The sequence below is a fragment of the Staurois parvus genome, unplaced genomic scaffold (genome assembly GCF_062004578.1).
Source record: "Staurois parvus isolate SC_StPar_1 unplaced genomic scaffold, SC_StPar_1.0 ptg000390l, whole genome shotgun sequence".
NCBI lineage: Eukaryota > Metazoa > Chordata > Amphibia > Anura > Ranidae > Staurois > Staurois parvus.
Window position 1 is genome coordinate 12913017 of NW_028318186.1, and position 20602 is coordinate 12933618.

General features: G+C 47.9%; 1 pseudogene; it reads right to left on the minus strand.

Annotated features, from left to right (window-relative positions):
- Window positions 1-8697: 8697 nt before the first annotated feature.
- Window positions 8698-8813, minus strand: LOC149455712 (U2 spliceosomal RNA; annotated as a pseudogene).
- Window positions 8814-20602: the final 11789 nt, after the last annotated feature.

Consider the following 20602-nt stretch of genomic DNA (forward strand, 5'->3'; position numbering starts at 1 on the left):
TATTGGACAGTTAAAATCACTGCTGATCACTACTGTTCTCGTTGCGACGAGTTGCGTCCGCAGGGTTTGGAAAAGCTCCAGCCGCGCGTTCTTCTCCGGGGAGGCGTACACGTTGATGAGCCTAACGGGCTCCCCCGCCCACGAGCCGTCTATGACCAAAAGGCATCCACAGATGAGCTCATGGACGGAGGCAACAGTGAAACGACCTCCCCTGATAAGAACCGCTACCCCTGCAGACTTGCAATCGCCACCCCCAGACCAGTAGGAGGGACCGTGGGTCCACTGGGAGGACAAATGAGTGTACCTCCTCAGAGGGGGAAGTGCGCACTCCTGAAGCATGTAGACATCACTCTGCTGTGTGGAGAGAAAGGTCAGCACAGTCTGCCTCCTAGACGCATCCTTGATGCTCCTCACATTAATGGAAAAGATAGAGATCTCAGCCATCATGGGAAGGAGATGAAGGGGTTAGTCTGCAGGGGCTGTACTTACCTCCCCTGGAGAGGGGGGGTGACTTCTGCAGCCTGACCAATGTCCTGGCTAAGTCCGATCTGGTTGAGGACCTCATCGAAGTCGGTGGAGAGATCTGGCTCTGACCGGGTCAGAGCCATCTCTTCTTCCACCTCTTCTTCCTCCAGCGTGTTGAGGTCCTCTCCCACGGGGTTGGGACCTGTGGCATTCTGGAGGACGGCAGGCCGTTTGGTGGAGGAGGAGGGGTCCTCCACCGCCGGGCTGGCCTGCTCCTTCTTCCGCTTCCTGTTCCCCGCCGCAGAGCTGCTGGCAGGGGTGGCAGGGGGAAGGGGCGGGAAATCCTCCTCTGAGGGCAGGTCGGGGGGGGCGGAACTGGGCCCGGGGGGGGGGTGGAGTTGGGCAGGGTCAGGGGGGCAGGAGGGCAAGGGGCAGGGGGGCCAGGGTCCGGGGGGGGGTGGCCTCCGACACCGGAGGGGTAGGGGGGGGGCTGGGGTGGGTTCCTCTTACCTGGGTCCTTCTGCGGTTTCTGTGGCGCTGGTTTAGCAGGGCCCTTGCTCAGGGCCCCCGCATACATCCTGCTTCTCTCTGGGCAGTCCCTGTAGACGTGCTCTGACCGTCCACAGAGGTTGCAGGTTTTGGACCTCGGGAAATCCTTGGTCTCATGGCCTGCAGCCCGGCAGAACCTACAAGAGAGCACATGGCAATCCTTACCCTCGTGCCCCAGCTGTCCGCACCTGCGGCATGGCTGGGGTTGATCCGGGTAGTGTAGGAGTCCTGCGGATGCTCCCAGGGAGAAGCACTGTTGCAGGTGTTGGAGGTCTCCAGCAGGTCGATCTCTCAGCAACCTGCAAAACACGGCCCACTTACCTGTCCAGAAGCCGTTGGCATCTAGTATCCGGACTGGGTCCTTCAACACGACACAGAACCTCTGGAGATAGGTGGCGATATCTCTTCCGGGGACGTGAGGGTTCCTCATAGACATCCTAATCCGCCTTTCATCCCTTTGAATGGGAGAGTTCGCAACAAAGTTGCACAAAGGGGAATCGGGCTCAGAGGTTTTCACCATCTCCCAGTATCTTCTGCAAACCTGTAACGAGACAAAAGTAATGAAGATACTTTTCACGAAGGACTGCACCGACAGGGTCTCTGCCTTGCTGAATCCTTGTTCCAGGATCATCTTCTTGCCGAAGACTTCCGGGGTCATGTCCGGGACTCTGCCTTCCACTTCCTTCAGCCGCAGCATGACTGTCTGCTTCATCCAGGGCTCCAGGGAGGGGAGACCTTCTGCTGGGCCGGAGCGTTCTGAGGTGGAGGAGGAGGGGGCTTCTCCCGGGGTCTTGGCAGGTCAGCGGCTTCTTGGCGGTCTGTTTGTTCTTCCCCATCTTGTCGCAGAGGAGTTCTCAGGAGGGCTTCCAAGAGGTCTTGAACGGATTCCTCCTTCTTCCTCGGCGACTTCACTCTTGCTTAGCCTTTGAAAAGGCTATTGAGCGTCTACTGCCCGGAGGTAGTAACGCAGAGTGGGGAGGGGGGAAGATCACAAACTCGTTCTGTGTGGGGGCTAAGCCTCAAACCCAAATTGAATCGACAATCCTACCAGGCCGAGTAGAGGGTACCCCACACAGACCAAATGGCTGGGATAGATGCAAGTGTTTCTCAACGTCATAGCTGGAAGCAGGGACACCCCTAAAGGCAAGGTCGATACTACACTTGATTTTAGCCAAAAGGCCGAGAAGCGATCTCTCCAAAGACTTTTTTTTTTTTTTTTTTTTTTTTTAAGTCCGAAGTGCGAAAAAACAAAAACCCTTAACTGAACAAAAAAGAGAAGCAACATGTTTTGATTGAAAAGATACTTTTATTACAGAAGCATCAAAACCAACATGATACGTGTAATCGGGGTACACCTCACCCTGTACTGCGACGCAGCGCACCACATAGCAATACAGTTCAAGCATACAATAAATACATTCAGAAATAAATACATTCGCTCAGCGGTATGATGCCTGACGTGATGTGCAGAGAATGAATCCCCAGACCGCCACGTCATGCATGACGCCGCTTACCCCAAAAACCATAGCATCCTGATACACAGTACTAAGTCATGCAATAAACGAAAGCGAAAAACCGAAAATCACAGTTTACAATAGGCATCGTGTGTGTGTGTGTGTGGGGGGGTGGGGGGGGGGGGGGGGGGGGTGGGGAGGAAGGGGGGGGAAACACAGGCCCGAAGCTTTATTGAAAGACAAAGACATGCAAGGGGGAGTAGGGGGAAGGGGGAAATCTTCAGACGTCCTCTTCCTCCTTAAAGTCCATCAAGGAATAGTCTCTGAGCAGACTGAGGATCAGTCTGCGGCAGTCCTCAATGGACATCCTCTCCCGCTGGTGGATGAGGCGCTTTCTGGCGCACCATAAAGCATCTTTAAAACAGCACAGCACCCGCCAGGCGCCGTCAATGTCCTCCAGAGAAAAGGTTCCACAGAATAGTCCATTCAACACCCCAAAGTGAGTGATGGCTGTCTGTGGCACAAAGTCCTTGAGTTCAGGTTCCAGGGCCCCCAACAGGGCCTGAGCAAATGAGCACTCCCAGAAAACGTGGTAAGACGTTTCCTCGTGGATGATGCAGAAGGGGCAGTGTCTGTATCTGCTCAGGTTCCTGGCATGCATAAATGTCCTGAGAGGCAGTCCCCCCTGGATAGCCATCCATGCCAGGTCTTTGTGCCTGTTGGTGAGGATGTTGGAAGAAACATTCCTCCAGACCACCTTACAGGTGTCTGAAGGCAGGCCTGGAACCGACTCCAAAATGTCGCTGGCTCGGATGAGCTTGTAGATAGTCTTTGGCTTCCACAAGTCAGGCTTGACTCCCTGCAGCCCTTGCTCCCTGATGAACTTGAAGGTGTCCAAGTAGGACCAAGGAGTGTCCCAGTTGTAGGGGATGGAACTATCCCAAGTGTCCCACCCCAGGGACCTCCAGAGAGGCAACAGGAAGAAGCGAGACATTGCGTTCCCGACAGAGTCCATAATCCGTCTTGGCAAAGTTCTGCGGATGCAGTTGCAAGCAAAGAACACCCTCAGCTGGGTGGCGATGTCGGGCACGCCCTTACCGCCCTTGAGGGGTTCCTTGAACATGACTGCCCGCTTCACTCTGTCCATCTTGGAGCCCCAGATGAAGTGAAACACCGCCCTGGTGATGGCCTTGCAGGTGTTGACCCGAGGGGGCCAGGCCTGGGCGAGGTACTGCAACACAGGGAGAATCTCGCTGCGGAGTACCAGTGTCTTCCCTTCGATGGTGAGGTCTCTGAGGCTCCAGAGTCCAAACTTTAGGCGCATCTTGGCCAGTCTCTCCTCCCAAGACTTCAGGGCTGCGCCCTCGGCACCAAACCAAACTCCCAAAACCTTCATGAAGTTTGTCTTGATGCCAAAGGGCATGGATGCAGAAGAAGGCAGGAACCACTTTCCGAAGAGCATGACTTCCGACTTCCCGCAGTTGACCTTTGCCCCCGAAGCTTGGCCGAAGTCCTCGCAGGTCTGGACGAGCAGGTCGATGGAGCGCTGGTTGGCACAGAACACCGTCACGTCGTCCATGTAGAGCGAGCACTTCACTTCCCGTCTGTCTGGTCCCGGTGCGGTGATTCCCCCGATCTCTGGATTCCGTCTGATGCATTCGGCGAAGAGCTCTATACAGCAAACAAAAAGCAGAGGTGAGAGGACAGCCTTGTCTGACCCCGGAGAGGACCGGGAAGGGGTCAGTCTTCCAGCCGTTCACCTGCACGGAACTACAGATGTCATTATACATGATGTCAACATATGAACAAAACATTTCCCCGAGACCAAACCTGCGCAGGGCTCTGCACATAAACCCATGGGAGACACGGTCAAAGGCCTTTTCCTGATCAAGACTGACCAGGGCCGCGTGCACACGGCGGTCCTTGATGTATTGGACCGTGTCCCGGACAAGCGCTAGGCTGTCCGCAATCCTGCGGCCAGGAATGCCACAAGTCTGATCCGGGTTGATGATCTGTCCGATGACAGCCTTCAGCCTGTTCGCCATGACTTTGGCGAGGATCTTGTAGTCCACGTTCAGGAGAGAGATGGGACGCCAATTTTTCAAATCACATCTCTCCCCCTTACGCTTGTACAGGATCGTGATCATCCCCTCCCTCAACGAAGGAGGCATCTTGCCCTCCACCACCATCTCCTCGTACAGCTCGAGCAGGTCCGGGCCCACGAGATCCCACAGCGCTACATAGAGCTCCGCTGGGAGACCGTCGCAGCCCGGGGTCCTGCCTCGCCTAAAGGATTTAGCGGCAGAGTGCAGTTCCTCCAACGTCAAGGGGGCGTTGGTGGCCGACAAACCTGCAGGATCAATAGCGTTAGAGATACCTGACAAGAACCTGTCGGCCGCTTCCGAGTTTGTTTCTTTGGGGGAGTAGAGGTCGGAGTAGTAGTCGCTGACCACTTCCATCACGGCCTCCTTCCCCTTCTGGAGTGTTCCAGTCTTGTCGCGCAGCTCCGACAGGGGTGTGTCCTGAGTGGAGTTTCCTGAAAAAGATAGAGTTACACTTCTCACCTTTCTCGAGATGCTCCACCTTGGCACGGAAGACAATGTGCCTGGATTCTTCCTCAAAGTGCTTTTTCAAGCACTTCTTGGTGTCCTCCAGGTCTTGCCTCACGTCCCAGCCACAGTGATGAAGGTCCTGCAGGGACTGCAGCTGACGCTGCAGCCTCCTGAGTTCCTTCCTCCTGGCACACACTTGCTGGCGTCCCCTGGCCTGAAAGAAGCTGCGCAGCTTGACTTTCACGAACTCCCACCAGTCGTTTACCTTAGGAAAGAAAGACTTCTCCTCTCGCCAGGCACCGTAGGTTTCCCTGAGCTCCTCTAGCAGTTCCTCATCGTCCAGCAGGGTGCAATTCAGCTTCCAGGAGCCTGGGCCCGGGGCAAAGCCCTCTCCCAGATCACCTTGAAAGTGAATGGCCCTGTGGTCGGAGAAAAAGCAGGGAACCATGGAGAACCCGCGGTGCCTGACTGCCCTGGAGGTGAGCACAAAGTCAATCCTGGAGCGCACAGATCCATCGGGGCGGCTCCATGAGTAGTTCACGGAACCGCGCCCCACGGATCCCACTGCGTCTCACAGGGAAGCCTCCGCAATCATCTCCCGGAGCAGCTTCGAGGTGGCGTCGAGTTTTGCGTACATGCTGGAGCTGCGCCCATCCTCCTCTATCGGACAGTTAAAATCACCGCCGATTACTACTGTTCTCGTTGTGGCGAGTTGCGTCTGCAGGGTTTGGAAAAGTTCCAGCCGCGCGTTCTTCTCCGGGGGGGCGTACACGTTGATGAGCCTAACGGGCTCCCCCGCCCACGAACCGTCTATGACCAGAAGGCGGCCACAGACGAGCTCATGGACGAAGTCAACAGTGAAACGTCCTCCCCTGATAAGAACCGCAACCCCTGCGGACTTGCAATCGCCACCCCCAGACCAGTAGGAGGGACCGTGGGTCCACTGGGAGGACAAATGAGTGTACCTCCTCAGAGGGAGAAGTGCGCACTCCTGAAGCATGTAGACATCACTCTGCTGTGTGGAAAGAAAGGTCAGCACAGTCTGCCTCCTAGACACATCCTTGATGCTCCTCACATTAATGGAAAAGATAGATATCTCAGCCATCATGGGAAAGAGATGAAGGGGTTAGTCGGCAGGGGCTGTGCTTACCTCCCCTGGAGAGGGGGGGCGACCTCTGTGACCTCTGCAGCCTGACAAGTGTCCTGGCCCAGACCAATCTGATTGAGGACCTCATCGAAGTCAGTGGAGAGATCTAGTTCCGACTGGGTCAGAGCGATCTCTTCTTCCACCTCTTCTTCCTCCAGCGTGTCGAGGTCCTCCCCCACGGGGTCGGGACCTGCGGCATTCTGGAGGACGGCAGGCCGCTTGGTGGCAGAGGAGGTGTCCTCCGCCGCCGGGCTGGCCTGCTCCTTCTTCCGCTTCCTGTACCCCGCCGCGGAGTTGCTGACAGGGGTGACAGGGGGAAGGGGCGGGAAGTCCTCCTGTGAGGACAGGTCAGGGGGGGGGGGTGGAACCGGGCTCGGGGCAGGGGGGCCAGGGGCCTGGGGGGGGTTCCTCTTACCCGGGTCCTTTGGAGGTTTCTGTGGCGCTGGTTTGGCGGCAGGGCCCTTGCTCAGGGCCCTAGCGTACGTCCTGCTTCTTTCTGGGCAGTCTCTGTAGACGTGCTCTGCCCGTCCAGAGGTTGCAGGTTCTGGACCTCGGGCAATCCTTGGTCTCGTGACCTGCAGACCTACAGAACCTACAAGAAAGCACATTGCATTCCTTACCCTCGTGCCCCGGCTGGCCGCACCTGCGGCATGACTGGGGTTGGTCCGGGTAGTGTAGGAGTCCTGTTGACGATCCCAGGGAGAAGCACTGTTGCAGGTGTTGGAGATCTCCAGCGGGAAAATCTCTTAGTAGCCTGCAAAACACAGCCCACTTACCTGTCCAGAAGCCGTTGGTGTCTAGTATCCGGACTGGGTCCTTCAACACGACACAAAACCTTTGGAGGTAGGTGGCGATGTCTCTACCAGGGACGTGAGGGTTCCTCATGGACACAGTGATCCGCCTTTCGTCCCTTTGAATGGGAGAGTTCGCAGTGAACTTTCGGAAGAGGGAGTCGGGTCCAGAGGTCTTCACTGCCTCCCAGTACCTTCTGCATACCTGTAGGGAGACAAAAGTGACAAGGAACATACCTCTCACGAAGGACTGCACCGACAGGGTCTCTGCCTTGCTGAATCCTTGTTCAAGGATCATTTTCTTCCCAAAGACTTCCGGGGTCATGTCCGGGATTCTGCCTTCCACTTCTTTCAGCCGCAGCACGACTGTCTGCTTCATCCAGGGCTCCAGGGGAGGGAGACCGTCTGCAGGGCCGGAGCGATCTGAGGTGGAGGTGGAGGCGGAGGGGGCTTCTCCCGGGGTCGGCATTCTGTGGCTTCTTGGTGGTCTGTTTCTTCCCCATCTTGTCGCAGAGGAGTTCTCAGGAGGGCTTCCCAGAGATCTTGATCGGATTCCTTCTTCCTCGGCGGCTTCACTCTCGCTTAGCCTTTGAAAAGGCTATTGAGCGTCTACTGCCCGGAGGTAGTAACGCAGAGTGAACAAGGGGGGGGAAGATCACAAACTCGTTCCGTGTGGGGGCTAAGCCTCAAACCCAATAGCAGCAAGCAGGTGAAGCCGAATTTAATCGACGATCCTACAAGGCCGAGAAGAGGGTACCCCACACAGACCAAATGGCTGGGATAGATGCAAGTGGTTCTCAACGTCCTAGCTGGAAGCAGGGACACCCCTAAAGGCAAGGTCGATACTACACTTGATCTTAGCCAAAAGGCCGAGAAGCAACATGTTTTTTGTTTTTTGTTTTTAAGTCCGCAAACGTGCAACTATAACGAAAAAACCCGTAAGTGTTCACAAAAAAAAGTGCAAGTGCAAAACACCACACGAAAAAGTGCACTTAGGGGTGTGCTGTGTCCTACCCCTAAAGGGGCTTGGACCGCTTACCCTGATCCCCCGGGGCACGAAGCTCCTGACGGGGACAAGGTTCCCAATTGGTCCTCCTGGCCAAAAGGCCTGGTGGACCACCGTTCCCTATGCCCAGCCGAAGCCGGACATCCAGTACTAGGCAAGGAGGCTCTCCCGAAGAAGAGCCTCCTAGGGATCAGGGGAAGGAAGGAACCGTATGGCCACACATCCTCCCCCTAGACTTCAGGGGAGGACCCACACCCTCCATCCGTGAAAAAAACACACATAAGGCAAAGAAAAAGTGACAAACGTGGGTAAGTGCATAATAAATAAGAGAAAGAAAAAATAAAAAAAAGTGGTACCGTGCCGAATTGTGCACAGACCAGGCCCTGAGGCCCGTAGCAAAAATTGCCCTGAACTTAGCCAAAAGGCCTGGTCCTTAGGGCGCTGTGAAAAAAGATGTGTAAAAACAGTGACCAAGTGTCATTTTCACACCGTGGGGTCCCACACCCAAGTGTTACTAGTGACACCCCTGAGCACGTCTCCCCAGGGGGCACTGAGTTTGCAGACTTTTTGCCTCCCCAGCCCCTGGCCAGACCAAGGTAGCTTGTTCAAATCAGGAGGTACTGGGTCTTTCCAGTCTTCCCAGAGGAATTACTCCCGGGGCCCCAGCTTAACTCGTGGCGCTCCCCGGTTTCTGTCCCTCCGGTACTAGCCTTCCGGACCCCCATCATTCCAGTGAGGGTACTATACAACAACCATCCCCGCAAAGCTAGAATGGTCGGGAGCACCCCCACTGGACACTGATAAGAACAGATACTACACTTGATCTTAGCCAAAAGGCCGAGAAGCGATAACCGGATACTATGGTTTATTTTTCTTTTTTTTTGCGAGATGTATGTATGTATGTATGTAAGTTAGGGTCCTTAGATTGTACACCCCTTGAGGGTTAGGGAGTGCTGTGAATGTACAATATATGTAAAGTGCTGCATAAATTGACGGCGCTATACAAGTACCTGAAATAAAATAGGGGGCTGCATATATGCGCTAGGTCAGTAGGAAGTGGTCAGCAAGCAAGCAATTGCAATTTTTCTATGAACGGTGTTAAATTTATTGACAAATCCACCTGCAATTAAGCTTATGCATTTTTTTCCCTAATGTATCTTCTATTGAAATGCATTGATGTGTGTCAGTGTACCTTTCCAGCATGTGTTGCACTCCACTTTATATTAGAGGTAATTGAACATCTCCCCCCCCCCCCCTTTAAGCCTTTGGAGCAGTGCACAAAATCTGAACACTAAAGTGTACATATAATTTCATGTGAAAGACACACAAAAAAGTGCACTTTGGGTGTGTCATGATCCCCTCCCTGATCCCCCTGAGCAAAAGACTCTTTAAGGGGGCAAGGCACACTCAGGTCCACATAACCAAAAGGCTTGGTGGACCCCATTTCTCATGGCCAGTGGAAGCTGACCGAGTATTCGGTGAAGTGTTTTGAGGAGGGAAGATACGGAAGGAAGGAACGAACCTTGTGTCCAAACATTCTCCCTCTAGTCTTTAGTATAGGTCTGAAGACCCACACTCTACAATCCAAATGGAAAAAGCACACATACAATAAGTGCAAAAGTTTTTTGGGGGGGGGGTCCACTGGGCCTTTTGGTTAGGTGGAACGGAGTGTGCGTTATTATTAGACATGTGCAGAATGAAAACATTTGTTTAATTTCATTTCAATTGATTTAAAAAAAAAAAAAATTTTAGTTAAATTAAATTTAGTTCATTTTTAGAATTTGTTTTGCTCAGTTCATTTATTTTTTTTAAATTTTCCTAATTCAAATGTATTTTATTTAAAAATTTGAATTGCAGAAGACAGTTCTATTCTTTTATATTTCTGTTCTTGTCTATTCTTTTCAAATTTGAATTTATTTTGTTTGAAGTTTGAATTTCTGGTTCTATTCTATTCATTTTTTCTATTCTATTTGAATTTTATTTAAAATTTTAATTTTGGAAGATGGTCATATTCTAATTCTATTCTATTGTTTTTTTATATTCTATTCTTTTCTAGTCTAATCTATTCTATTAGAAAAATGGTTATTTTTTTTGTTTTATTTTCTAGTCTGTTCCTTTATTCTTTTATTTTCAATTCTGTTCTATTATGTTCCATTTTACTTTAATCTTTTCTATCCTAATATTTTATTTTCTATTCTTTTCCTTTGTTTTCTATTTTTATTTTCGATTATATTCAGTTTTACTCTACCCTTTTATTTTCTGTTATATTCTCTTTATTTTCTATTCTTTTCTTGTTTTTGAATTAAAATTCAGGATTTAGTTTTCTAATCCGATTTTCAGACATAATTACGTTTCGTTATTTCGGATTTGGTTAAATTTGTTTTATTGTATTTTGGCAATTCAGATACATTTGAATCTCTGAACAACAAAAATTTTGATTCGAACCTTAAACCACACATATCTATGCCTTACCCCCATCATGAGTCTTGCACCCTGGGGAGGGTCAGAGAAGGGTACTTCCTCTTTGGGAGGGGACCACAGACCCACCCCAAGTGCACTTTATTAATTTTTTGATAAGTTTTTGCACACTGCCATGCTGGCTTCAAGAAAAAAAAAAAAAAAAACCCACAGAAGGAGGTGCCAATTAAGGTTCAATGGCTAGGCCCTGTGACCTGGTAACAAAAATAGCCCCAGTCTCAGCCAAAAAGGCCTAGCCCATGAGGCATAGTGCAGAATAAAAAAAGCTTTGGCAATATGGCCTAGTGCCGTTTCACCTAGTGGGGACCCACACCTATAGTGTTACTCTGGTACTAAAAAGATGCCAATCTAAGTGGGTGCTTAACATTGTTCAGGGGCTGGAAAGGCAGAGAATCTGCAGACAAGGTAGCATAATCAAATTAGGAGGCACTGGGCCCCTCAGAATCCTCCACCATGTAATTACTTCCAGGCCCACCTTACCCAGTTAGTACTCCAGTTTCTCCTCCCACTGGGAGGAGAGATACTATGCAGCCAGCCAAAAAGACCAGAACAGCAGAACACCCCTGTTGGACACTGCTAAGATGATTAGCTTTTCTTATCAGTCAATGCATGTCATTGTGCACATCAATGCTTGTTGACACGCATCATGTTGTATTATAACTCTTTGATGTACTTCATGAAACATCTTTATGCATGCATCAAGATAAATTTCTATTGCTTTCAATGAAACTCATCAAGGAAAAAAACAATGATTCGAGTTCAAAAGGATTACCTCATGTTATCAAAAAATGGCAGCACAGTGGTTAGCACTTCTGGCTGGCAGCACTTGTGTTTAAATCCCATCCATGGCACTACTTTCCTGGGGTATGTTCTCAACATGCCTGTGTGGGTTCCCTCCAGGTGCTCTGGTTTCTTCCCACACTTCAAAGACATGCTGGTGGGTTATTTGGCACTAGTATATGTATGAAAGGACTCCCAGACCAACAAGCTCCCTTGGCATGGCAAAGAGAAAAGTAAAGAAGAATTCTGGCTCTGCTTCCTCCTTCCTTGAAGACAACAGATCAAGTCCTCTCAACTTCCACCACTCCTCCGGTTGGTATTGACCAATCAGAGACAGCGAAGCCCCATTAGTCCACAGAAGGGCTCCCTATATTGGATCCCTGGATGAAGCAGATGGTCATACTCAAGCTGAAGGATGTAGGTGGCCCAGACATGATACTGTTTGTACAGACCCTGAGGAAAGGTATATTTTATATAACTCTTGTGATGTTTCAGAAGATCCTGAGAGATGGTTAGGTTGAATTCTCCTAGTCAATGGGAATGAAAGCTAGTGACAGTATCCATGAAGAACCCCATACCCCAGGAAGAGATCATCACCTACCGCCAGAGATTCCAGAGCGGACTGTCAGGGATCTCCTCGATCCCTGCCGCGATGGTCCCGGCGCAGGCGCACTGCTCCACCCAGTACACGGGCACTAGGTCCCGGCCGGCCGCGGCGTTCGAGTTCGCGCATGCGCAGTAGAAGCCGCGGCCGCCCGCTGGGCACCAATGGCAGCGCAGGGCGGGATATTTAAAGGTCCCTGAGCTGTCATTTTGTTGCCTTCTGGTCTTACCTGCTTCCTGTGATCCTGTACCTGTGCCTAGTAAGTTATTGACCCGGATTGCTCTTCACCTTGCTGATTTCTCCTGCCCAGACCCTTGCTTGCCTGACCTCTCTCCCTGGATGCCCCTCATTAGATCTGACCTCCTGTTGCTGACCTGGCGTGTGACCCGACGATTCTCTGCCTGCTCCCTTGTACCTTACCGTCCTCTACATTACCGACTCGGCCTGTCTGACTACGCACTTGCTCAGCCATCCATCCATCCCATCGGGGTCACCCGACCTCCTCACATCTGGCTCTCCCTGGTTGGAGCCCCTGGCGAACACCCCTACCACTGACAGGTGTGCTCAGTAGAGGCGACCTGGTCTCGGGGTACTACAAGTCCATCCCCACCATCAGGGGCCCTGGTGAACAAGTACCCTGGGGCTTAGACTCCGCGCTCTGGGCACGCCTGACCAGTGGAGTGCTAGTGGTGTCGCTCGGCGGTCCCTCACACGGACATCACACAAGGGAAATTTGTGTGAAGAATCACAGGGTATACTGTAAAGTTAACTTGACAGGAGAAAGCCTTTGACAGTGTATGGGTTTATGTGCAGGTTTGGACTTGGGGGAAATGTTTTTTGCATATGCTGACATTTAACACAACATTTGCAGCACAGTGTTGGTGAATGGTTGGAAAACTGTTCCATTTGCTGTTCTCTCTGGAGTCAGGCAAGGCTCTGCTTTATCACCTCTGCTTTTCATGCATTGTACAGAGCTTTTGGACAAATGCATCAGACTGGATCCATATACAGTGAAGGAAATAAGTATTTGATCCCCTGCTGAGAGAGTTTGTAATCTGATTGTTTGATTGTGCCTGTGGACAGGTTTCTTTTATACAGGTAACAAAAATGAGATTAGCAGCACTCCCCTTAAGAGACGGCTTCTAATCTCAGCTTGTTACCTGTATGAAAGAAGCCTGGTAACCAGAAATCCTGCTGAATGATAGGGGGATCAAATTCTTATTTCCCTCATGAACATGCAAATCAGTGCATCATTTGTCAGACATGCATTTTTGAATTTTTTGTTGCCATTCTGTCTCAGTGTTACAATACACCTACCATTCGATTTTTAGACTGATCATTTCTTTGTGAGTGGGCAAACATTCACAATTAGCAGGGGATCAAATACTTATTTCCTTCACTGTATGAGTGGGACCACAGCACCGGGTCCAGACAGAAAGTAAGTCAGGAGCTCACTCTACATGGATGATGTGATTGTATTCTGTGCTGATCAGCGCTCCATTGACTTGCTAGTCCAGACCTGCAAGGGCTTCACAACCAGGGGCAGACTGACAACTCATTGGGGATCATGGGGCCCTTGTCCAAACTCAAAAAAGCCTATTAAAAAAAAAAAAAAAAAAAAAAAAAAGAGAAGTGTACCAGGGGAATCTCATGGGGCCTCCTGACCCTGGGCCCTCAGGAAGTGCCCGAGTTTCCAAATGGTCAGTCCACCCCTGTTCACAACACTAAGCAAGCAGTCATGAATGGAAACCATTCATGCCTGCTTTCTTTACATTGTAATCATGTGATCCCTATGACCAATCATAGTGATCACATGATGCCCAGTTACCAATAACAGTAATCTGCTGTGTCCTGTGGGCTTAGCGGTAACAGGAGTGATGCTCTGCATGCCCCTAACCTGGAGCAGGCTGGATGAAATATATGTACATGATCCAGCCTGCTCGTGCCGCCCACAGTAAAAAGTACTGTGGGCGGGCAGAAACTGATTAATCACTGCAATGAGCCAATATGGCTAATCACTGTAATGAGTCACTATGAATAATCACTATTAATATGTCTAAAGGCTATCCCTCTAGTGCTAACCACTCAAGTAAGACAAAAGAGATGTGTTAATACACAAAAATATACTAAACACCCTTCAATGCATAAATACACAACATGTACTGTGTAAGTATCCTAGTATAAACAAAGTAATACAAAAGTGTCCTTTTAACAAAACACAGTACACAATCGATCCAGCTTCATATATGTGTTCACCACTGTACCCCACTATGTACCCTATGCTCATTCACATAAGGGGGACGCACAATCTTTGAGCCCCCTTATCAAAAGGGGCTTGCATATTCTGATAAGCCACCCCGAGCAGACCCCCACAACCACAGCCCAGGGTTGTGGGGAAGAGGCCCTTATTGACATGAGGACAACAACACTGCCCAAAAGAACCCCCCTCATGTTGAGGGCATGTGGCCTGGTATGGTTAGAGGCGGTGGTACTTGCTCATCTCCCCCCCTTTCCTGACTTGCTAGGCTGCATGCTTGAATATGGGTCTATAGATTTTGGGGGGACCCCATGCCATTTTTTAAAAAATTTTGGTGTTGCGCTCCACCTAAAATCCATACTAGAACCAAAGGGCCATACTAGAACAAAAAGGGCGCTGTTTTTTTTTCACCAATTTTTATAATTGCAGGAAAAATCCACACTGGCTCAAATTGCTCAGATGTGAACCAGATCCATAGGAAATCAGGTTTCAAGTGAATTGTAGTGCAATTCTGAATACTGGAAAACTGAATCGTGAAAAAGTGTGAACCTCAAGTCATACTGCATTGAGTAAAAAAAAAGGGCATGGGTAGTTGGGTACTGCCATAGGGGCAGGTACCAATGCAAATTTTTTTTTTTTTTTAAATTTAGCAGGAACAGATCTTTAAATAAATGTACACTGCAGTTGATGAACTCAGGTTTAGGAGCTTTTCTGCATTTTTCTCAGCAGCCCCTGAATTCCCTAATGTTTTCCTATGTGTCCATGTACACCATGTCCTTTACAGGCAGTTGAGTTTACAGTAGTTTTTTTTGAAAGCACCAAACTTGTGTTCAGGAGTAGATTTTATCAGCGTTTCTAATGCTAAATGTGTAAACGTGGCCAACCACGTTTATAAGCGTTTGGAATTTTTTTTTTTTAACTCTTCCATTTCCAGATGCTGTCCAGAGCCTTTTATCATGAAATATGCATGTAAAACATTTTTCCTGGTACTCAAATGGACCTGGTACACCATACTTGAGGTTTCGCATGAAAGAAAATGTTAGACACTGGTACAATAATTTTTGCACAGAAATGAGCTATGAGGAAATATTAGAGGAACTGAATTGATTCTTTGAGAAGGAGATTAAGGGGGGGCTAGGATCACCATGTATAATACATAAGGGGGGGGGGCTAGGATCACCATGTATAATACATAAGGGGGGGGGATATGATCTCCATGTATAATACATAAGGGGGGGGGATATGATCTCCATGTATAATACATAAGGGGGGGGGGATATGATCTCCATGTATAATACATAAGGGGGGGGGGATATGATCTCCATGTATAATACATAAGGGGGGGGGATATGATCTCCATGTATAATACATAAGGGGGGGGGGATATGATCTCCATGTATAATACATAAGGGGGGGGGGATATGATCTCCATGTATAATACATAAGGGGGGGGGGATATGATCTCCATGTATAATACATAAGGGGGGGGGGATATGATCTCCATGTATAATACATAAGGGGGGATATGATCTCCATGTATAATACATAAGGGGGGATATGATCTCCATGTATAATACATAAGGGGGGATATGATCTCCATGTATAATACATAAGGGGGGATATGATCTCCATGTATAATACATAATGGGGGATATGATCTCCATGTATAATACATAAGGGGGGATATGATCTCCATGTATAATACATAAGGAGGCTAGGATCTCCATGTATAATACATAAGGGGGGGGGATATGATCTCCATGTATAATACATAAGGGGGGGGGGATATGATCTCCATGTATAATACATAAGGGGGGGGATATGATCTCCATGTATAATACATAAGGGGGGGATATGATCTCCATGTATAATACATAAGGGGGGGGGATATGATCTCCATGTATAATACATAAGGGGGGGGATATGATCTCCATGTATAATACATAAGGGGGGGGGATATGATCTCCATGTATAATACATAAGGGGGGGGATATGATCTCCATGTATAATACATAAGGGGGGGGATATGATCTCCATGTATAATACATAAGGGGGGGATATGATCTCCATGTATAATACATAAGGGGGGATATGATCTCCATGTATAATACATAAGGAGGCTAGGATCACCATGTATAATACATAAGGGGGGGGGGATATGATCTCCATGTATAATACATAAGGGGGGGGGATATGATCTCCATGTATAATACATAAGGGGGGGGGGATATGATCTCCATGTATAATACATAAGGGGGGGGGGATATGATCTCCATGTATAATACATAAGGGGGGGGGGATATGATCTCCATGTATAATACATAAGGGGGGGATATGATCTCCATGTATAATACATAAGGGGGGGGATATGATCATCATGTATAATGCATAAGGGGGGGATATGATCACCATGTATAATACATAAGGGGGGGGATATGATCACCATGTATAATACATAAGGGGGATATGATCTCCATGTATAATACATAAGGGGGATATGATCTCCATGTATAATACATAAGGGGGATATGATCTCCATGTATAATACATAAGGGGGGGGATATGATCTCCATGTATAATACATAAGGGGGGGGATATGATCTCCATGTATAATACATAAGGGGGGGATATGATCTCCATGTATAATACATAAGGGGGGGATATGATCTCCATGTATAATACATAAGGAGGGGATATGATCTCCATGTATAATACATAAGGGGGATATGATCACCATGTATAAATACTTCAGTGGTTTATATAGTGAACTCCGTGTAGTTATTCACCCTGAGGTCATCACAGAGGACAAGGGGGCACTCTTCACATCTGGAGGAAAAGAAATGTAATCTCCAAAACACGGAAAGGTTGCTTCACAGTAAGAGCTGTGAAAATGTGGAATAGACTCCCTCAAGAGTTGGTTCTGGCCAGCTCAATGGATTGCTTCAAAAAAGTCCTGGATTCATTCTTCGATACACAGGTAACGTTGATCCAGGGAATATCTGATTGCCTCTCAAGGGATAAGGAAGGATTTTTTTTCCCCCAGCAGAAGGAAATTGGATCATGCTTTGCTGGGTTTTCTTTGCATTCCTCTGGATCAACTGTGGGTATAGGATTATAACTTTTTTTCTATGGTTGAACTGGATGGACTTTTGTCTTTTTTCAGCCAGACTAACTATGAACACACACACACACACACACACACACACACTGCTCTCTATTTCTCTCAAAAGGTCTGAAATAGTTACTTTATGGTTTTTCAGTGCATTTTGGAAGGTCTCCTGTGGTTCTTTAAAAAAATGCTTCTAAATGCAAATGCTCATGAAAGCAGCTAAACAGATGTTTAGTAACCTACGTTTTCCAGCAGTCAGTTTCCGACAGACAGACAGACAGACCTTTGAAGTTCACAAACCCTGTTCAGACCAAAACCGGGCCAGTTTGGCTCATCATATGTTCCTTCAGAATACTTATCTAGTAAGAGTAAGGATCAAACCTTCTCATTACTTTAAAGCTATTCTGATCTATTCACTGTGATTAACTGATCCATATCTGTCCATTGGAAGGAAACAGTTAAAATTTAAATCTGACAAGTGGCCAAGGTGAACACCATTGATACTTAAAGTGGCGTTCCACCCAAAAGTTGAAGCTCCATTTTTTCTGCCTCCTCCAGCCTCCATTGCCACATTTGGCACCTTTTAGAGGGGGGGGGGGGGAGAAGGGGGAAGCGGGTACCTGGTGTCACGATCACGGTGTCAGACCCCAGACCTTCTAACCAAACTCGATACCGAAGGGCTAACCAATCTACAATCGCGATGTAACGTGTGTAACAACGCCACACCCAGGGGCACCCTGCACAACGACTTTCCAGCTAATGGATACCAATCGATGTGCCAGCAGCCTGAAGTGATTGTTACTGGGTCAGGTTAATTACGCAATTAACCCCTTCACACTGCCACCACCTCCTTTTTGATCAGAGAAAGAGGAAACCCCTGTCACTGTGCATCTCAGGAAGGGATGGGGGGAGGGGGAAGGAGAATGAGGGAATAACATGGCTACTCTTAACAAAATGGCAGACTGCGTCAGTCTCTGGGGCACATGTTTGCGACACCTGGTTTTGACAACAAAGCCAGAAATTTGCCCTTTTCCCCCCGCAGCCATCTGGGACACTTCCAAGGTCCCAGAGGACTGCACCCCATTCACAAAGCACAGCGTGCTTCGTGCATGCACAGTAGGAAACGGGCAGTGAAGCCGCAAGGGTTCTCTGTCGGTGTCCCTTAACCAGACACTTTCACCCCCTTCCTATTCAGGCCAATTTTTAGCTTTCAGTGCTATCACACTTTGAATGACAATTGTGTGGTCATGCAACACTGTACCCATATGAATTTTTTACCATTTGGTTTGAGACAGATAAAGCTTTATTTTGGTGGTATTTATTCACCACTGGGATTTATTTTTTTTTGCTATATAAATGACAAAGTCCAAAAATTTTTTTTTTTTTTAAATTTTATAAAATTTTGCAAATAATCTCTTTATAAACCTTGGCCAAAAAATAAATAGTTTAACCAAAAATTATAATTTTTTCAAAATAGTTTACATTTTTCTTTTAACATACTGTCACCCTAGCAGTATAGTGTCACCATAGTGACACTGTACTACTTGTGGGGGGGTGAGGAAGATTTTTGTCACCAATAGCTTTCACATCCATAAAGGCTGTAAAAGCAATCATTTCTCCTTTTCTCTGGCTGCATTCTTGCAGCCATTGAGAAATACTGTGTGAGCTGTGATTGGTCACAGCTTGTCACATGGTACAAGGCTGTTGTGAATAGCCTTGTACCATATGATCTCTGTGATCATTCACAGATTTCACAAGTAGTAAGCAATGACATCAGAAGTGACATCATGCTTAATACTCTTCATGTGATCACTGATTAGCCAATCAGTGATCACATGACCGGGACCTCACACAGTACAACGATCGGTGTTCCGCTGTGTCTGGAGGACACAGCGGGTACTGGATCGTGGTGCTACGCACTCCCAGGGAGCGCGCACAAGCAGGTAAGCGGGGAGGATGTTTATAAATGGCCACCTGCCCCTGCACTGCTCCCATCTGGCAGTTTATATACATGGGTCAGATGGGAAGTGGTTAAGCTGGCCATACACATGTAGTTTTTTGGACAAAAATATTCATATAAAAAGTCATAGGAAAATTCTTTGAACATTCGTTGAATGGACAATTGTCATTCAAAAATTGTCTTTTGCTTTTAACATTCGAGTTTAAAATGAATAATTTCTGAACGATAACCACATACAGTTGTGTTCAAAATAATAGCAGTCAGACATCACTAACCTGATCAATCACTGTTTTTGGTAGAAATGATATTTCTACATGGCAAATAATTTACTAGCAGGTGTAGTAGAGTAATAGGAATCCAAATGTCATGATATGCATGCTGCTGATTCTGTGTAATTGAAACACTAATTGAAAGGGGCATGTTCAAAATAATAGCAGTGTGGAGTTCTATTAGTGAGGTCATTCAGTCTTTGAAAAACAGGTGGCAATTATTGCCCTTATTTAAGGAAGGAAGGCAGCAAATGTTGTACATGCTGGTTACAGTGCATTTCTCTCTGAAATTCTGAGGAAAAATGGGTCGTTCCAGACAGACAGACATTCAGAAGAACAGCGTACCTTGATTTAAAAAAATGTTGATTGGAGAGGGGAAAACAAAGAAGTGCAGAAAATGATAGGCTGCTCAGCTAAAAATGGCAAATGCTTTAAAAATGGCAACCAAAACCTGAAAGACAGCGAAAAATTACCATTCGAATGGATAGAATAGCCAAAATGGCAAGGACTCAGCCACCAATCAGCTCCAGGAAGATGAAAGAAGGTGTAAAGTTACCTGTGAGTACTGTTACAATTAGAAGACGCCTACATGAAGCCAAGCTATCTGCAAGAAGCCCCCGCAAAGTCCCCCTGTTGGAAAAAAAGACATGTGCTGAAGAGGTTACAATTTGCCAAAGAGCACATTGACTGGCCTAAAGAGAAAAAGCGCAACATTTTGTTGACTGATGAAAGTAAGATTGTTCTTTTTGGGTCTAGTGGGCGGAGACAGTTTGTCAGACGACCCCCAAAATCTGAATTCAAGCCACAGTACACTGTGAAGACAGTGAAGCATGGTGGTGCAAGCATCATGATATGGGCATGTTTCTCATACTATGGTGTTGGGCCTATTTATCGCATACCAGGGATCATGGATCAGTTTGAATACATCAGAATTCTTGAAGAGGTCATGCTGCCTTATGCTGAAGAGGAAATGCCCTTGAAATGGGTGTTCCAACAAGACAACGACCCCAAACACACCAGTAAACGTGCAACATCTTGGTTTCAGACCAACAAGATTGACGTTATGGAGTGGCCAGCCCAATCCCCAGATCTTAATCCAATAGAAAACTTGTGCGGTGACATCAAAAATGCAGTTTCTGAGGCAAAACCAAGAAATAGAGAAGAACTGTGGAATGTAGTCC